We start from the raw sequence: 20,436 nt of genomic DNA on the forward strand, positions 1-20,436 counted from the left end.
TTTAATTGACTCACAGTTTCACATTGCTGGGGAGGCCTCAGGAAACTTACAATCATGGCAAAAGGCAAAGGAGAAGCAGACACTTCACAGGGCAGCAGGACAGAATGAATGCAAGAAGGGGAAATGCCAGACACTTACAAAACCATCAGATCTCATGAGAACTCACTATCATGAGAACAGCATGGGGGAAACTGCCCCCAAGATCCAATTACCTCCACCTGGTCCCACCCTTGACACTTGGGGATTATGAGAATTACAATTCCAGGTGAGATTTGGGTTGGGACACAGAGCCAAACCATATTAGCTAGCAAAGGGTCTGAATCAGGGCTTAAAACCCAGTTCTGCCTGACTTCACAGTCAATGATTTTTCCACTGCACTTTGCAAGTAGAAACTTCTTGATTCATTAAATCACCATAATATTAAGGCGAACTTCAGCACAAACGATTGTTCCATGAGTTAAACTGCAGTAAGATTGAAATGAGTTAATAGCTACAAAGATTTGTTAGGCTATCATTTTAGAGAAAGGAGCAAATACACAGATTCAGGACATAAAAAGTTAATCAAATCCAACTGATCTTTTCTAATAAAAGAGAATAATAGCAAAAATAATTCCAAATGGAATAACATAAATAATTCATAATATCACTGTATGTGTTTCAAAGTGAGCAGGTATGTACAAACCTACTCCCAAAGACCACAGAAGCTGAAAAGCCAAAGAAAGAGGCTGACAAGTCCAGTTTCTCAGCAAGAAACATTTAATAGAGACTTATGAACAGAAGCCATGTCCCCAGTGGCTGCAAAAAAAGATGGTGCAACTCCACGCTGTCACTCCCAGAGTCAAGACACATAAACTAAAGTAAAAGAATGTGTAGGAGAATTGAAGTCGACCCCTTGGGGAGAGGCAAGAATGCTATGTGAATCTACCCATGGGCAGGATTTATGGTCAAGGTGTTTTGACCCAAGGGCAGGATTTAAGGTAACAGTAGATAAGTACAAATCTTAGAGTAATTCCCAGAACTCGGGTTAATCAGAAGTCAACAGGTAATCTTCCATGGAATTAGGGTAAAAAGAAAAAAAAAAGTCAGCATGGAAGATTAGCATCCAAGATGGAGTTGCTTTAGCCTCAACACTGTGCAACACTTTAAGGTTCCCCACCTGAGAGGGTGAAGGACACAGGAAAGTAAGATCAGGGACTATAACCACTACAGATCCTGGAGAGGCAAAGAAGAAAGGTCTGCTGTTTAGTTTACAACACAGTATCTCTAGTGATAAGGAATGGCAGAGCGGAGGCAGGACTCCGGTCTGTGATTAAATAGAAAACTTTATTATAAAGAACCCAGGAAATAGAAAAAGTAGAAAGACTCTCTCTCTCTCGTTCCTTCTTTCTTTCTCTCTTTTTCTTCTTTCTTTCTTTTCTTTCTTTCTTTTTCTTTCTCTTTCTTCTTTCTTTCTCTCTCTCTCCCCCTCCCGCAGTTCCCTTTTTCTTTCTCCTTCCTTCCTTCTTTCCTTCCTTCCTTCCCTTTCTTTCTTCTTTCTTTTCATCACCATTACTAAAAGAAAGTCTGGTAATATAATAACGATAACAGTTGCACTTTATTGAGTGCTTTCTATAGATGTTGAGGTCTGCATTTGTCTTTTTTTTTTGTGTTTTTTTTTTTGAGACAAGGTCTCACTCTGCCACCCAGGCTGGAGTGCAGTGGTGCGATCATGGCTCACCCAGCCTCGAATTCTCAGGTGATTCTCCCACCTCAGCCTCCTGAGTGGCTGGGACTACAGATGGTGCACCACCATGCCGGGCTAATATATTTGTATTTTTAGTACAGACAGGGTTTTGCCATGTTGGCCAGGCTGCTCTGGAACTTCTAGTCTCAAGCAATCCTGCTACCTCGGCTCCCAAGGTGCTGGGATTACAGGCGTGAGCCACTGAGCCTGGACTGAATTTATCTAATTTAACACTTGCACCTTCAGGGTGGTCTCGTCTATCTTCAGGCTGCTATGGCCTTCTGAAAGCTATTGAAAACCACTCTAACTCATCAGGAATGGGAAACTTTGCTGGGTTTAGTCACTTGAAAAAGTCACATTCAATGACTACTTTTTGAGTCCCTTCTATGTATAAGTCTTGGAGTATGATTCATACAAATACGAATAAAATGACTCCCTTTGCCTTCTAGGAGCTTGGCTATCATAAGAGATAGAGATGCTAGCAGATAAAACAAGGCAGTGAAGGGAAGCCAGTGAGGATTACTTTTTGTCTAGTAATTTGGAATTATTCATTATACAGAAATGTCCCCTAGTAACATTCATACTTAGAAAACAGGTAGAAGGTAGTATTAAAGACAATGAACTCAAGAACAAGTGCTCAAATTCTGCCTCTACCAACTTATTACCTGAGTGACAACTGACTTCTCTGTGATTCCTTTTTTACTTATAAAATGGGAGTAGTAACAAACAGTAACTCGCATAGGATTGTTGCATCAACTAATATTGTCCTATATTTGGAAAAATACTGGATACGTATACAATAGTAATTGTTGCTCTCAATAAATTTAGCTATTTTTTTCTTAGACACAAATATTGGCAATCTAATTATGGCCATTCTAAATGTGCTGTGTTGGTGCACATTCTCCTTAGACCTTCTGAAGGAAGAAAAGTTGTCTCTAAGATGTCTGTGTAGTCAAGTGTATTTCCGGCATTGCTCGAGGCAAGGAAATGTCTGCAACACAGTGCTTTGGGTCAAAGCCATCATTTATTCTTGAGCACCATTTACATGTCCGGCATCCTTGTAGGCACACTAGGGATATAGCACTGGAGAGAACAGACAAAACTCTCTGCCTGCCTGCCTTACATTCTAGTGAGGAGAGACAGACAATAAACATAAATTTAAAAGTACATTTTACAATATACTTGTGGTGTATTGTAAATTTTAAAAATGTTAAAAAAAGTACATTTTACAATAGAATGTGGTGACTTTGTCAAAAAGTAAATTTAAGTAGTATGGAGAACACATTTTAAACTTTTAAGTAGAGTGGTCAGAGCAGGCCTGAGCAACACGGTGACATTGAACAGTGTCTTGAAGGAAGTGAGGGAGTGAACCATGCAGATACTTGGGAGGAGGGAATTATAGGCAGAGAGGGCAATTAGAACAAAGGCCCTGAGATAGAACGTATTTACCTAGGAATCTAGTCTACGAGGTCACTGTGGCAGGGGCTAAGTGAGTGATAAAGGGGAAGTAGGAGGCCGGGCACAGTGGCTCACACCTGTCATCCCAACACTTAGGGAGGCAGAGGCGGACAGATCGCTTGAGCCCAGGAGTTCAAGAACAGTCTGGGCAATGTGGTGAAACCCCATCTATGCAAAAAATTCAGTATTAGCTGGGCATGGTGGTCTGCACCTGTGGTCCCAGCTATTCAGGAGGCTGAAGTGGGAATCAGCCCAGGAGGTTAAGGCTGCAGTGAGCTATGACTGCGCCATTGCACTACAACCTGGACGACAAAGCGAGGCCCTGTCTCAAAAAAAAAAAAAAAAAAAAAAAAAAGAAAGGAAAAAAGAATTCCAAGGTAAAGGAAATAAAATGATTTTATGTTTATGGGGATGATCCAAAAAAGAGGAGGAAACAGATGACGTGGGTGAGAAAAGAACATTGCTGGAGCACTTCACTGTTTAACTGTTGGATTGATCAGTGTATGTATGCTTCTGCAGGGCAAAAACTCAGGACAGGGAAAAGAATTCCTCTAAAAAACCAGGCATTCCTAACAAACATACGAAAAAAAGCTCATCATCACTAGTCATCACAGAAATGCAAATCAAAACCACAATGAGATACCATCTCACACCAGTTAGAATGGCGATCATTAAAAAGTCAGGAAACAACAGATGCTGCAGAGGATGTGGAGAAATAGGAATGCTTTTACACTGTTGGTGGGAGTATAAGTTAGTTCAACCATTGTGGGAGACAGTGTGGCGATTCCTCAGGGATCTAGAACTAGAAATACCATTTGACCCAGCCATCCCATTACTGGGTATATACCCAAAGAATTATAAATCATTCTACTATAAAGAGACATACAAACGTATGTTTATTGCAGCACTGTTCACAATAACAAAGACTTGGAACCAACCCAAATGCCCATCAATGATAAAGAAAATGTGGCACATATACACCATGGAATACCATGCAGCCATAAAAAAGAATGAGTTCATGTCCTTTGCAGGGACATGGATGATGCTGGAAACCATCATTCTCAGCAAACTAACACAGGAACAGAAAACCAAACACGGCCTGTTCTCATCATAAGTGGGAGTTGAACAATGAGAACATATGGACACTGGGAGGGGAACATCACACCCCGAGGCCTGTTGGGGGGTGGGGGACAAGGGGAGGGAGAGCATTAGGATAAATAACTAATGCATGCGGGGCTTAAAACCTAGATGAAGGGTTGATGGGTGCAGCAAACCACCATGGCACATGTATACCTGTGTAACAAACCTGCACGTTCTGCACGTGTATCCCAGAACTTAAAGTATAATTAAAAAAGAAATTTAAAAAAGGCATTCCGTAGGTGAGGCTCTCCCTAAAATTAAAAGTCAAACTTTTACTTGCAGATAGAAAAGTGCATTAAATAAGCTGTTTCTTCAGTGACAGTATACTGAGTTCTGCTCATGGTGCCAAGTACTTTGCATACATTATTCAGAAGCTTATTAGCTGCCCTGCAGCACCAGTATCATTTATTGCTGCACTCTAGGTGAAGAAACTGTTGCTGGGAGCTACAACATCTTGCCCAAACCCACAATGATCATAAGTAGTTTGCGCTTCGTTGTGCTCCTCTTTGCTGGTGTGAGATTCTCGAGGGCCAATGTCTTCATCTGCCTAACTCTAGGGACTCGCCCAGACCTTGGAAGAGGTTCACATTCCCGCGTGCCGAGATCGATTATGGGCCACCCTCGGTCTCATTCGTTGACTTCCAATAAAGCATTGGCTAGTGGACGTCTACATCAGCATTGTTTTCATTGGCTACAGCAACTCAGAAAAATACTGGGGAAAATATTAAAACTTTCAAGAGATATGATTGCAAGAAAATCAGAACGAGTTTAAAACCCTCCTGACCCCAGTCCTTAGCTCAGGCCGTTCTCCAAGAATTTTGCAAACCTGCTTTCTGACGCAGCTGGTAAACTTGCCCCGGGGCGAACTGTCGGAAGGAGGTGCGGTCACCTGGAGTTTCCCAATAGATACTTCTGTCTGGTGAGGAAATCATCACCCGAGGACGTAAACCCTCCCGCCCTTCTTTCAGCTCTTAAAAAAAGCCTGACACAAAAGTCCCTACTGCGTTGCTGTGAACGTAGCTTTGAGAAGCTGGCGCCCAGTGATGGGGCAAACAGCCATGCCCTTCCAGCAGCCGTGAAAGTCCCAACAGCAAACTGCCTGGGAACGGGGTAGGTCACCAACTTCGTTGCTCGAACTCCCTGGGTGCCCGCCGCGGTGGTTACAAAGGGGGTCAAGGGTGCCGGACCCAGCCGCGCGGAGCCCACCATTGCGGCCCGAGGGGGGCCCGACGGTGTGGCGTGGCGCAAGGAGCGCGCCTGCCTTCTCTCGCCGCCGGGGACGGGCCGCACCAATGGCCAGGTGAGGAGACGGCGGTGGTCGCCCGGGAGGAGGGGGTGGTGCCGACTCCGTGTGCCAGGAGTGCGTCCCGGGGACGCTGCCTCCCCCGCGGCCGAGTTGGTTGCCGCCGGTTGCGCTGCGGAGGGTTGGGGGCGGAGAGGAGGCAGTGGCTGCCCGGGCCGAGGAGGGGCGCGCTGACTGCTCACCGCGAGTCAGGAGGGGCCGGCGGGCTCACGGAGGGAGACAGGGTGGGCGGGGGCAAAGGCTAGGGGCTAGGGCGGCGGCGCCAGCGTAGAGCGGCGGTTTGGAGGAAAGATGAGACGGTGAGTGGGCTCCGGGGACACAGAGTTTCTTTGCTTCTTTACAGGCTGTAGGGACAAAAGCCCGGGCTGCGGTCGGCAGTGCCCAGGCTGCGCAGCTGGGTGGGTGGGGGTGGCGAACCCCGTTGTGCATGACTGTCGGGGGGCTGGGTAGATCTCCGATTGAGGGGATCCCGGGGAGGGAGTGTCTGGTAGGGGACATGCTTCTAGAGTGATTGTAGGAAACAGGCAGGATGTGGGGGAACTGCAGGCAACTTTTTCCAACAACTCTGGAATGCACATGGTGAGAGGGATGGGGATCCTTGGGATAGCTCCCTGAGAAAGAGAAGGTCCGCTGCTGGATGGTGTAGGGCGCGGGATTCGAGAAGACTCCCTCCCCGCAAATATTTGGCTAGCTGCGCTTCTAGTTCCACTTTCTTTCAAGAGTGAACCCACGAGCTTTAACCGCCAAGAGCGGCTGATTCCGATTTGGCCTTTGACCCCCCACTGAAAGTTTATAGTGTGGCCGTCTCGGCACCCCTAGAGATAGCAGCTGGAAGGCTTGGGGAGTATTTTAACCCTCTTGTTTCTCCAGCGCCCTGCGCGGCGGAGGCGCAGCTGAATTGTTTGCTGGTTCGTTTAGTAACTTCAGCCCTAGCAGTCATCACTTATTAAAGCGCGGAGGACCTGGCTAACTCCCGCCACCACCAGGAAATTAAAAGGCTGACAGGCTGTCCCTCCCAGGGTTGGGGTTTCCTGTTTGAAAGAGCTTGAGAAGTCAAACTGCTTCGCGGTTCCTCACTTACCTTTCTTATGTAAAAGAGGGAGCGACGCCCGCAGCTTTTTCTCTTGGTAAACTACCCGTGGCTGGAAATCCTCCGGGCGCCTGGCCCTGCCCTCTTCCCTAGAAATCTTTATCCTGCAACTCTGAAGTAGCTCTGAAGAGCTCTAGAACGCACAGCTAGTCATAGCCAGGCACAGCTGGGAGTGTAACTAGACGAGGCATAAAAATGTGGAGTCTTTTTAGTGTAAATATTTGTCAGCCACATTTCCTTTCGTAATATGAACGTGTGAGTTACAGATGTAGGTTTTCAAGTATTGGACGTGTAATTTTAAGCTTCCTAGTTTGGTTTAATTTGGGCGTTCGAGATGTGTCTCTGGAATTCTAACGTTTGAATTCGGCTGGGAGAGATCTAAATGAGGTCCACAGTTTCAGAAGGTTAAACTTTTGCCCTGTGAACACTTGAATTCTTGGTTCCTGGTAGGTTAGCAACAGAACAGTCGGATTTGGGATAAATAAACCGTTAGAGTTGCCCACTATTTTAACAGAATGGCTATATCTCTCTTGCCGTTGCCTTCAATTGTGTAAATATTTGTTTGAATAAAGAGCGAAGGTTCTTTGAAAAGTAACAGTTCTGTCTATTCTTGGCTCCCCTTTCATATCCTCTGCTTAGTTATTTAAAAGGATTTTCTTTGCCTCTTACATTTAATGGGGAAATTTAAACATTACATGTACTTAAATTCTGTAAAGTCTCCAAACCATTTATAACTGGCAAATTCTTTAATGACAAGGAAGAGTTGAGTTTGTGCTCTTAGTTGGCTAATGTAGCCTTCACCTCTTGAGACCCAGAGGTTTGCAGATCTCAGCCTGTCACAAGTGGAAAAATGAGATGTCTGGTTAAGAGTAGTCATCATTTCAGTCAATTTGCAGGCCTCAATCTGTTTCATGCAGCTGGCAGCTGCTGTTCTTTTGGTGTTGAGATCGTCTGCCACGGGTGTCGCCTGGATCCCTGTTTGAAAAGGGGAGGAAAAGATACTTAGGAAATTGGACTAAGAGCTTGCTCACTCCTCCCTTCAAGAGTCGTGACCAAGCTGAAACTCGTTAGCAACCTTTCCAGAAACATTTTATTTACCATGTGTGTTTGTTGTGTGTGCAAGAGAGGAAAAAATAAGCCAAAGTGATTAACCAATCTCTGGTTTTCACTATTCCCTTCAAAGCTCCATTTTGAGGTCTATAAGCAAGGGTTGTTGACTCTGGAGTTCATTGGAGAAGTTACCTCGGCTCACTACAACTTCTGCCTCCTTGGTTCAAGCCATTTTCCTGACTCAGCCTCCGGAGTAGCTGGGATTACAGGCGCCTGCCACCACACCTCGCTTATTTTTCTATTTTTAGTAGTGACAGAATTTTGCCATGTTGGTCAGGCTAGTCTCAAACTCTTGACCTCAGGTGATCCGCCTGCCTTGGCCTCCCAAAGTACTGGGATTACAGGCATGAGCCACCACACCCGGTCTCCTTTTAAATATTTTTAAAAGAGTAGTTAACGTTATGTTTTTATATCCTGATTTTCATCCCTTAGTAGGGAGGCAGGGCTATGGTGCTGTGGATGGCTTAGAGTGACAGTGGCTTTGTACATTTTCTAGGTGGAGTACCTGTGCCTTATAAATCTATCTGTAAAGCCTTGGTGTACTTAATTGTTGATTGTGTAAATGTCACTCTTTTGAAACAAAAACACCTAAGTGATGTGCTTTATCTTAAAGTCCTGACATACATTAGAGCTGTGGTTTTCAATGGGAGAGGGGTTTTGGCCCCCAGGGGATATTGGCAACGTATTTTTGGTTGTAGCAACTGACAGGAGGAGAGTGCTACTGCCATATAGTGGGTAGAGGCCTGGGATGCGGTTAAGCACCCTGCCATGCACGGGACACAAAAACAATTATGCAGCCCCAAGCCCTGCACTAGAGTATTGCCTGGGGGAGTAGGTTAACAAGATTAGGCATATTAATCTGATTTGGATCCTCAAGAAACTTGTTTAACTGTGTTAAACAAGAGACCCTTATCATAGAAGCGGTTTTGTATGCAGCAGATTCTTTTGTCCTTGCCATTTAGAGTCTTAATATACCATAGAGGTCCAGGAACTTGTGTTCATTGACAACTTTGAGTTGGATTAAAGTCATGGGATTTGGGAGCATTAGAGCACAAGGGAGCCTCAGAGATCACTTAATTTCTACCCCTTCTTTTTATAGATGTAAAAAACTGAGACACTCAGAGCTTTAGGACTCATAAGGTCTCAAGTGAGCTAAGGGTGGGCCGACAAAGTTCTAGGTACAACCCAGAAGTTAAAAATTTTAAAATAGAGATTCAGGCAAATGGGAACAAAAAACAAAACTCACTGGACCTGACCTTGTGTAAAAGTTTCAAAGCACCATTCCGTGTGAGAAAATAAATAAATGCTTCGATGGGGGAGGGGCGGCATTAGCTGTAGAGACTGTGGGGCACACGCCTGGGTGCCCCAGTTCCAGAAAGGGGTAATTCCATTATATGACCTGTGACACTCCACTTCTGATGCCTGCACCGTCCTTTCCATGGCAAAGTGGGCAACAGATGGTTCCACAGACATAGCAGATGTTGCTTTTGAATCCAGGTACAAAACAGAACATTTGAGATTTTCTGTCCCTCCCTGCTTTATCGGTTAAGAGTAGGGTACATGAATGGATAGGGCTGGCTTGGACAGAAGGGAGAATTACAGAGGCCTCCTGAGTATGGAAGAAAAAAAGACACCTGGCATATATGGAAATGAGCAAGTGTTGGGGAAATTGTGGGAGAAATTCATAAGCTGATGAGGGGATATCTAATATAAATTCAATTGCATAGAACTAGGATTAAGAATCAGAAGACGATTCAAGCTTAGCTATTCTTTCAGCATGTAGAACAAAATAACTATGGGGGTAAAAGGAACCTTAGAAATCCTCTTATCTGAATCTTTTCCCTCCAACCAACTAACTGGGTTAGATAGCGGCAGAATCTGCAAGCCTCCTGTTCTATTGTACTTTCTCCTGCACCCACAGTCTCTACCATTCCATGTGTTTACCTAATGGGAAAGAAAATGATAGTAAAGAAAGTTATTGTTAATTACTTGGGAGAGTTTAAAAAGCATGGTATTTGTGAATGGCTCTGTTTATAGAAAGGAGTTACCTTAATGAGTTTTTGATTATCAGAAAAGTTGTACACCATAGCCTGATTAATTACAAACATGTGTACTCTCCTGTTTACATTGCTATGGTTAGCCATTAGGCTCATGATTATGGATTCTAGTTCTGGGTGCCAAGTTGTCCTGCTGTGGTAGTTATTTTATCTAATACTCAAATCTGACAGGTTCTGGCCATATAGGAAAGTTTTTAGTATGCCTTTGGTGGGAGACATAAAACCTCTGAAAAGTATTAAGATAGTTTCTTATCATTTTGACAGCTAGCCAAAGGGTGCACCTCAAAGCCAAGTACATAGTAATATATTTAGAAATGACTCAAGAGTGATAGCCCTTTTAAGGGATCTGCCCCCCTGCAGGTACTATGCAAAAGGGGTGTAGCAGTCTTTTCATTATCACTTTTCATCTGGCCATTCTTGTTACTGTTTTTCAGATGATGGGAGAGGAGACAGGAGTAGTTTTTAAAAAAATAACTGTTGGCTAGAAATATTTATTGGGATTTGATTAAAGTAACTTGTCTTTTGAAAATAAATAAAACCAAAATTGTTAGCTCAGGTTTTCAAATCCCTTCAAAGTAAACATTTAGCAAGGCAAAACTTCTCTCTATGTTCATCCAGGAATTTGAACCTTCCAGGAGTTAATTTGCTTACAGTTGTTTTCATGACGCTTAAGGATGTTTCTTAGACATTGCAGAAAAGGAGCTTTGTGCTGTATCTGCTTTAAAGGCAACATAGTTGTCTATAGCAGCTAGTAGTCAATAAGAGAAACCCAAGTGTAAAAATCATTTTACTGTTGTGTGGGAAACATAGAGGTTGTAGGTAATTGCTATACAAAGAAACAGATTAATAAGATATAGAGTAACAGGGTTAGTTAGTCAAAAACTTTTTGAGAGGATTTTTACAGGAGATACTTGTTTAGTGTGTTGGGTTGATTTTATTAGATGAAGTGCTTTTCCTTACTTTACAAAGTAAAAGGAAAGAAAATATTGTGTATGCCACTATTTATCGATGACCTTAAGCCAGGTCAGCTTTTTCTGAGACTTGCTGCTAATTCAGTGGGAATTGGTGTTGATCATCTGAGAATGTTTTGTTTGCACATTGCAAGTGACTGCCCTAGATGGCAGTGTGTTCATGGAACTAGCCTATGAAATAGCAAAAAACTTAAAGATTACAAGAGTTTTCCAAGATTTCTTTCTTGACCGCCCTACTGCTAAAACAAAGAAAGATAAAGGCAAAAGAAACCCAGCTCCTACATTCTTTTGACCAGTGCAGACCCAGTGTGAATAGTGCTGCACAGCCAAAGAGATATTCAGAGGGGATTGAGAAGTGATGTCTGGCTGCCTCACTGCTTACGTCATTGCAGAAGTAGCTTTTCAAAAACATCTTAAGATTTATTAAGGAAACTGCAAGCCATGGGAATGCAGACAAAACCTTTCTTATACATCATGCTCAATCAGATACCCATATTATATTACATTACCATAACTCTGACCAGGCCTTTTTCCCACTATGTTATGCTGAAACAATTTACCATGCCTTTGGAATGTCATGGGCAACAGTGCCAGTGAAATCTTTTCCCAATTAGGTAGCTGCCACCTTATCACTAAAACTATTTCTGTTCTGTGGTCATTTCCATTTCCTGCATTATATAATGAGCACTCCTGTGTTATTTAACCAGTGTCTGTGGGAGTCCAGAAAGTTGGAGCAGAAAGAACATGTAGTTTACCCTCACTATGTTGAATATGGAGAAACTCCTGCTAAAACAAAATGAAGACAGGCGAATTGACGTGCTCCAGATCTTAGTTCTGTTAGCAGAACCAGAACTAAGATGGATCTTCTGACTCGCCTCCCTGGCAGCCTATCCAGTGTTCTTTCTACTAGATTGGCCACTGTAATAAAAATAACATCCTAACATAACCATTTCCTTTATTAGATATTTTGGCCAGAGTTATTAAAAAAAAGCATTGATTAAAATTAAATTAAACTTAGTCAATTGTTTATTTATCTCAACTTGTTCAAGTTATTTCCCTTCTTTCAAGCAGTAAGTGGTGAAAAGGTAGATAACATGCAAGGGAAAAATTAAGTGTTTTATAATACTCATTATGCATAATCAGCTGCTAAGTAATGAAGCTATATTATCATAATTATTATTTTTACTTTACAATATTTTAGAAACCTACCCCACCCACTCTTTTTTTTTTTTTTTTTTTTGGAGACAGAGTCGCTCTGTCACCCAGGCTAGAGTACAGTGGTGCCATCCAGCTCACTGCAACCTCAGCCTCCCAGGTTCAAGTGATTCTCCTGCCTCAGCCTCCCGAGTAGCTGGGATTACAGGCGTGCACCACCACACCCAGCTAATTTCTGTACTTTAATAGTGATGGGGTTTCGCCATATTGGCCAGGCTGGTCTCAAACTCCTGAACTCAGGTGATCTGCCCACCTCAGCATCACAGAGTGCTGGAATTACAGGCATGAGCCACCGAGCCCGGCCGCACCCACTCAATTTTTGATGTAAAGCGAAATGCATTACAAACATGGAAGATGTGGTTGACTTGTGTTTGTTCCACCTCTTGTGAGCCTGTTTGTACTCTGACTATTACCAGTTCATAAATCTTGGGTTAGGGAATGGGAATTCCAGCAAGTATTTAGGTCTGGGGAATGTTACTTTGGAAAAATTAAATATTACTCTTAAGGGAGTGTCCTTTGATCAGTAGTGTGGGATGGGGCAGGATGGTGGCAAGATCGGAGAGCTTCCCTCCCATACACTCTCCTCAGCTTCCAGTTAAAGTCCACGGAGGTGGTTTCAGGGTCAAGAGAGAGCATCTTTATCCACATATGATCCCCAGGTTGATAATTCTCTTGCTTGAAATTAGCTTTGAGATCAGAAGATCAGAGGGTGCTTTTCCCTGTAGCACTCCTGTGATTGAAGAAGAGTATCTGAAGTTAGTTATCCTATGATTCTGCACTTCACTGGGTGATCACATAGTAAAGGAAGACCCTTCTAGCTTTACAGGGGACTTGATCAGGATCCTTGGTTAGGATTCTATGAAGAACTTGACCTAAAGAGCTCCTCCACTCTCTTCCTTAACATAAGTTTCTGAGGGGTGTGTGTGTGTGTGTGTGTGTGTGTGTGTGTGTGTGTGTGTGTGTGTGTGTGTGTGTGTGTGTGTGTATTTTAACCTTTTAATTGAGGCTGGAATTCTTGATATGGAGGGTTTGACGGTTTAATGAAGAAATCATTATTTGGGCACGCAGTGGTGACACTTAGCAACCCCACATAACGTTATCTTGCAAATATCTTAAATGTGATGGCCTGCTTACTTGTTATCTTGAAAATGTATTTGCTTTCAAACTTCTCCCAGGTACTTAAAAATACATGTATCAGCTTTTAGGAACTTAATTCAGTATGATAAAAAGTTAGTATTTTATACTTAAAAAAAAAAATCAGCTAGGAGCCAGTGATATGACCCCAACTTTCTTTGTAAAGTCAGCTACTATAATTTTTAAGGCAGTATATACATTTTATTGATGTTGACTTGCAGAATGCATGTAGCTTTTTTAAAAGATACTTTTATCATGAAAAATATTAAACTACACAAAAATTTAAATGTACACTAAAATAATAAAAAAATAAAGATCCATGTACCTATCACCCAGCTTCAACAATTATTTATATATGCTAATCTTGTTCCATTTGTAAACCTCACTTTACCCTAAAACATGGATTGTTATAAAGCAGATTCCAAATATCATCGTATTTCATTCATAAATAATTTACAAAGTAACTCTAAGAGTATTTTTAAGATATATCATCATCACACTTTTAAAAAAACCACAGCATTATCATCTATTTTCCAGTCTCAAATTCTCTGATTGTCTCATATGTCTTTTTTTAATTTTAATTTTTTTTTTTTGAGACAGGGTCTTGCTGTGTCACCCAGGCTGGAGTACAGTGGCACCATCTTGGCTTACTGCAGCCTTGGTCTCCTGGGTTCAACTGATCCTCTCACCTCAACCTTCCCAGTAGCTGGGACTGCAGGCTTGTGCCACTATGCCTGGCTAATTTTTGTATATTTTGTAGAGATGGGGTCTCACCATGTTGCCCAAGCTGGTCTCGAAGTCCTGGGCTCTAGTGATCTGCCTGCCTTGGCCTCTTAGAGTGCTGGAATTACAGGCCTGAGCTACTGCTCCCAGCTCATACTTTTAAAAAAAAATGACAGGATCTTGCTGCGTCACCCAGACTGGAGTGCAGTGGCATGATCATGGCTCACTGCAGCCTTGCCCTCCTGGGCTCAAGTGATCCGCCTGCCTCCACCTCTGCCTCCGCCTCTGCCTCCTGAGTAGCTGGAACTACAGGCATGCACCACCATGCCTGGCTAATTTTTTAAATTTTTGTAGAGATGGGGTCTTGCCATGCTGGTCAGGCTGGTCTCAAACTCCTAGGCTCAAGCAATCCTCATGCCTCGGCCTCCTGAAGTGCTGGGATTATGAGCCTCAGCCACCTTGTCTAGCTTCATACATTTTAAAAAATAGATGGATTGTTCAAAACAGGATCCAAAACCATGTCCACACATTGCATTTAATTGGTATACGCCCTCAGTCTCTTTAATCGAGAATACTTCTCTCTTCGTCTTGTTTTTTTTTTTTCCCCTTGCCATTTGCTTATTCATGAGTCTTCCCCCCACCCCGCTCCCACCCCTGGGGACTTTCCTGTATTTTAGAATTAGGTAATTGCATTTCTGTTTTTTTGTTTTTTTAAAAAAACATATTATTCTCTTCCTTGTATTTTCTGTAATCAGAGACAGCACACTTTTAATTTGTGTTGAGCTGAATTTTTATATATATGTGTGTATATATATATATTTCAATACTTATTGATATTGTCTTCTTAAATATTGATAAAGCTGCTTTAACACAAATGTGAGCCTAATTGAAGAAAGCACACCTTGATGATTTATGTAAAAGTAAGGAATTTTGCAAGTGTGAGGAAACTAATGACACAAAAGTTTATTGAGGTTGCTTCTGCTTTCTGTCCTCCCCCAACCTGTCCTCTTCACTGGCTGAAGAGAGTTATCACAGGGAACATGCAGCTAAATTACTTGCAGAGTCTAAAGAATATTTTAAAGTTCCTACAGACTAGTCTTACTCAAGGGACTAGCACAAAACTTTTTTAAAAATTCCTGTGATTAATGGCTTACCCTCTTTACTAAGAGACCTATAAGATTTCTAACAATTCCTAATGTAAAACAATGTAGACTGATTTAGAAGTAGCCTCTACTCAAAGGAGATGAAGATCCTCATTTGAAATATGGTTATTGCTGTTGATTGTGATTACTTTTAGGAATCTTCGAATACCATCTGGAATTTTTTTTTCTCTTCTTCTTGTTTGACAGAGCTCAGACTTCAATACAGCTAGGGATAACAGAAGGGAATGGTAGCCTGGGGTTACACTCTTTTATTGTGACAGGAAGAAGCTGGAACTTCTTTTATATTGTGCTCCACTCCTTCCATCTGCACTTAATGTTCTCATTATCCCCCATCACTCTCCACTTCCTTCTGGGCCCCTTTTCCCTCCTGTAGCATCCTTTGAGTCTTTTGTTCTTTCCCTAATGGTCTTCCTTGCTTCTTCTTTTAGGTATCTTTAGAATAAGATAAAGTAAAAATTCAAAAAAAAAAAAAAAAGAAAAGAAAAGAAAGAAAAAGAAAAGCAAGAAAGCAACTGTGTAATCGGTGTCCTGAGACATCACAGCCACATTCTGGTCCCCAGTGGCCCTCACCTTTCTCTCCAACCCTGTCACACATCGCTCCCAACACCCGGTAAATTCCGAGGATGTGTCTTGTCTGAATTCTGAAGAGTCCCCATTGGCAGTCACAAAAAGCCTTTGTGTGTTTTAGACCACTGTAGGCATGCGGACAGCATGTGTGTCTGTCTCTGTGTGTGTGTGTGTGTGTGTGCGTGTGCATGTCTACACACATTAGGATTTACAGCTGCCTGTTGTAATAGGCTCAATCTGAAAGAATAAACAAGCCTCCTTATTTTGCCATTAAAATACATTTCTTCCCATGGAACTGCTTTTTTGGATCTTTTTGATAATTGTAAACATCCTCCTTGGAGAATATCCACCTACCTACATGTATCTAGTGGGTAATAATTATTTTGTTCAAACAGGCAGGTCTTTGAGTGACAAAGAACATGGTGCAAAGGAAGAGGAGTTGGAATCCATTTGCTGCTGTGTTTATTTGCAAAACAGAACAATAAGGAGACTATGTCTACTAACAGGCTTTTTTCTCTCTCTGCTGTGAGATATAAAATCTTGTGTGTGGAGGAAGAGTTTAAAGGAACAGAGGTTAGAAAGCCAGGATGAGGAAGTGGGAGAAGAGGAAGTTCTAAGGAGACAGATATTGAGACAGTGGGAAGGTCCAGGGTTACGGATGGCTGCAGAAGCTGTAGGGAATAGCGTTGGAAGGAGAGAGGATCTGGGGCTATTTGCTTAGAGGGGGGTGTTTGCAGATGGGTTTGGGGGTATGTGGACAGGTGAGGCTTGTTTGCAGAGATAGAGGAGGTTGAGGAGGATATAAGAATGCAAGGAAATATTTGTGAAGTAGCTAGGTCTATTTGCAGAGGGGGAGTTGAGGGGACTAAGGGTTTAACTGAGGATGGTGTTTGGAGAACAGAGGATGAGGAAAATAGGCTGCTTTTTGACTTTTGAAATGAGAATATTGCTAGGAAGTGGTTGTTTCTGGAGCTTCTAATAATTAGCTCCCTCTTCCATGTGTTTTGATGTTGGGATTAGTGGAAACAGAGAGAAGTTTTTGTGTCCATTGTTGTCCACTGTAAAGCTTGGAGTTTCAGGTTGAACTAGATTTGTTTTTCCCTTCAATCCTCTGCAAGCTTCCCCTCAGGCCCCATCTGCTGCCATTGGTCACCACAGAAATACCCTCACAGAATTCATGTAAAGAATGGCACTGCTTCTGAAGGACTGCTCTAAGCTGATGTCTGAATTCAATTACATGTCATCAGTGCATGCTTTATTCATAACATCATCTTATTGTAAACATCAGTGCTGAAAGAGACCAGCCTGTGGACCACCAGTGTGCGGGGAATGCTTTGAACACCAGGCATCAACCACTGTCTGCCACAAAATGTGGACTCCGAGTCAGCGTCCCTGCTCCATGGCTCTTGCAGGGCATAGGTATAGACTCAAACTTTGTTATAAAGTGGAAATTTTGACCCACACCCTAATTTTTTTTTTTTTGAAATGAGTTTTCCTGAATTTGCTTCTGTAATCTAAATCCCCCTGCATTTTCTCAACAATATGAAACGATTTACAGTTTTCTATCACTTGCTCTTGCAGTCAGTCCCTCTTCAATTAATTCCTACTATATTGATTGGATGATCCTAAGGCAGTGTCTGTATATGACAGTGTGAAATGACAAGTAATATGTTGTATAATTTGGGAATTCTCCATACTCACTTCATATAAATTACCTAGATAATTGCATTTATGTAGGCCAGACTTTTAAGTCCCTGTTCTCTAATACAACACAGCACAATACAACACAACAGACATTTAAATTTGTTTCTTTGCTTTTAAAACTTCATTCTTGGCCCGGCATGGTGGCTTATGCCTGTAATCCTAGCACTTTTGGGAGGCCAAGGCAGGTGGATTACTTGAGCCCAGGAGTTTAAGACCAACCTGAGAAACATGGCAAAAACCCATTTCTACAAAAAGTACAAAAAAAAAAAAAATTAGCCAGGTGTGGTTGCTCGTGCCTGTAGTCCCAGCTACTGGAGATGCTGAAGTGGGAGGATGGCTTGAGCCCGGGAGGCACAGGTTGCAGTGAGGCAAGATTGTGCCACTGCACTCCAGCCTGGGTGACAGACCCTGTTAAAAAACAAAACAAAACAAAACAAAAAAAAAAAAAACCTTTGTTCCTTTGGTGTGTTTTCATTATCTTGAAACTCTGATCCCTACAGTTCACAGTATCATAAATTCACTGTTGGTGATTTATAGTTTGAGGGGGATTAGCTTCATTCTGGTGCTATCTGATACACATGGAGCTGGAGAATTTTATTTCAAAACAGGTACCAGAATTGTATCAAAGAGAAAAGAATCTCCCAAAGAACTTTTAAAAATGATCCCTAAGTTGGTTTTTCAGGTAATTTTATTTTCCAGGGAAAAAGTACTGTGACTTTCTGTGGGTACCTTCCAGCAATCTCTTCATGACTTCTTGGCGTTTTCTAATGAGGTGATGTAGTAGGTTTCAGGTGATAAAATAACAAGAGAACTGGGGGGATTTAATTTATGGATTGGAAAGTAAATGCAAACATTTCAACATACATTAACTTCTTTCCTGTTTAGACTTCCCTGTGTTGCCTTTTCTCTCAGATGGGCACCAGATGCATTCGCTTCTCCCAGCCCATTCTGTGGATACACATGTAATAAGGCATGTAGCCATTAAGGCCTTCGGGACTGTTTTCTTTCCACAGTAACATAATGCAGGGATCTTATAGTTTCACTGAGACCTCTTTTTTTGTTTACGTAACATATACAGGAAACCCAAAACAAAGACATCAGCATGGATCAAGAAGACAGGCTGTAAACTTTGGCATCTTCTTTGCCTCGTCTCTTACGCATGTTAACACAGACCTCCCTTCCCCACTTCCCTCCCTCCTGTTGTCACCTCGGCAATGCCTCTTGTGTGCTCTCCCTCACCTCCCACCTTCCTAACTCTAACTCTGCTTTCTTCCTCTACACTCAGCTGCAGTCTCTGATATGTGCAATCACGTCCCTCCTGCTCTCATTGCCTAGGGAATTAAAACCAAACTCTTACTGTTCTTCATCCTCCTGCCTCTTCTCTCCTTGCCCACACCCTAATCCTCATTCGAAGTACACGACTGATGACTGGTCCACATTTCCTAGGAGTTCCTAATGGGATTAGGCCTGCTCACACCTAAAATGAAAAAGGTACTCTGGAAATAGGGAAGGCAAGAGCTATCAGTAGCCGTTGTTGTCACTCCTGGGGTCAGAAAAGTCACCCATCTGAATGATTCTGTACCTTTTGAGTTGAATTGATTTGTAAGGTTAAGAGAAATCAAGTTGAAACAAATATACATATACATTCAGCTGTGGCAGGTAAACTAAGCTTCAGGAAAATGAATGGATTCCGTATTTGTACCTGATGGTAAATCTCTAAATGCACAACCTTTTACACATCCTAAACAGGACCAATAAGCTTGAACTAAAAAAAAAAAAATGGGGTATCAAACACGAATATCCCTTTAAATTTTCTCTGGCATATCCTGCCATCCCAGTCATCTGTAACTTTCCTCTACAGATATGCATGGCCAAGAAGAAATGGTGCATGGCTGTTTCTAAGATGTGGTTTATTATTTGCAAGTATCCTGCTTGTTGCTTCCCTAGAGTTTGTAAAGCTGATCTTTCAGCCAACACTACTTTGGAAAATTCTGCTGTTATATTTTGTTTGGCCAACCAATCTGCTTTGGTAATCATAGTTTTTGGTTTTTAGAAAAAGTGTATATTTGAGAGGGGGAAAAGTGGTGGCACTTCCTAGGGTAGTAGGGAATCTGTATTGTAGTTTAATACTCTATAGTTTCTTTAGCCCAAATAAAGAGGGGACAGAGCTTCGTAATATTTTAGTCAGGTAGTTAAGTAGCATTTCCAACTACAAACAGGTTCGAGTATATTAATGTATTTTATCATCTAAAAAATAACATCAGTGTCTTATACTGCTGAGTCAAAAGCCAAACCTTTGAGTATTCATTTTGACATGAGGTATTAAACCCTTCAATTCTTTACTGTTGTAGTAAATATTTAAAATGCAGTTTGGGTGTAAGTGCTTAGCTTTTTATTCTGCTTAGTGACATCTGCCCTGGCTTGCTTTCTGGGTTGCTGTGTCTGCATGTTATGAGAATACTCTTAACTTAGTTCTGTTTCCCATTTGGTATATATTTCTTTCAAAGCAAAGTCCTTCTTACTAACTGGCATTAATTCTTGTCTATTCTAACATCTCAGATTTTTTTTTGTAGCCACACCTAAACACTTGAAGGATTACTGTCCAAGTTAAATCACTTTTAGGGGAGGCATGCTGCTTGGACCCAGGAGGGCATATCTTACATGGTGGTGGAAACAGAAAAAGATTTAGAGAACTATGAGCGAGAAATACATGATTATTAAATATAGTTCATCCCAGGAGACTTAGAGTCCTAGATTTTAAGAAAAGGTGTTACAGAAAAAAATGATTTTTCCTATATGGATTTTGTTTTTAATTCTATCAGAGATAGGATGTTTGTTGGATGTACCAGTGGTCTGACCTAATATGGGCTTGGAAGTTTGTTTACATCCTTTAACTCACAGAATTTTAGGTGTGCATGTGGCTTTATGCTACTATTGAATAATACCGATCAGATTCCCTTCCCTTCAGTGGGCTTCTTCATCATTTCTTTATACTGTAACCTCCTCGAAACTACCACTCTCACTGGATTCGCCCCACTCCATGTTCCTTTTCCGGTCAACCAATTATATTAAGGCATG

General features: G+C 42.0%; 1 protein-coding gene across 17 annotated transcripts in view; it reads left to right on the forward strand.

The window, feature by feature from the left end:
• The window catches only part of PHLDB2 (pleckstrin homology like domain family B member 2), a 240,953-nt gene that overhangs the window by 119,057 nt on the left and 101,460 nt on the right, over nt 1–20,436 (forward strand). For 2 of the 17 annotated variants that reach the window (XM_063661622.1, XM_063661625.1), the window contains exon 1: nt 5,253–5,621. The exons of 14 other annotated variants lie outside the window; for them this stretch is intronic. The gene's annotated coding sequence lies outside the window, so the exon portion shown is untranslated. Of the gene's footprint in view, nt 1–5,252; nt 5,622–20,436 lie in introns of those variants that run through there. One more of the 17 variants, XM_063661618.1, reaches the window with a different exon arrangement.

The sequence above is a fragment of the Pongo pygmaeus genome, chromosome 2 (genome assembly GCF_028885625.2).
Source record: "Pongo pygmaeus isolate AG05252 chromosome 2, NHGRI_mPonPyg2-v2.0_pri, whole genome shotgun sequence".
Taxonomy (NCBI): domain Eukaryota; kingdom Metazoa; phylum Chordata; class Mammalia; order Primates; family Hominidae; genus Pongo; species Pongo pygmaeus.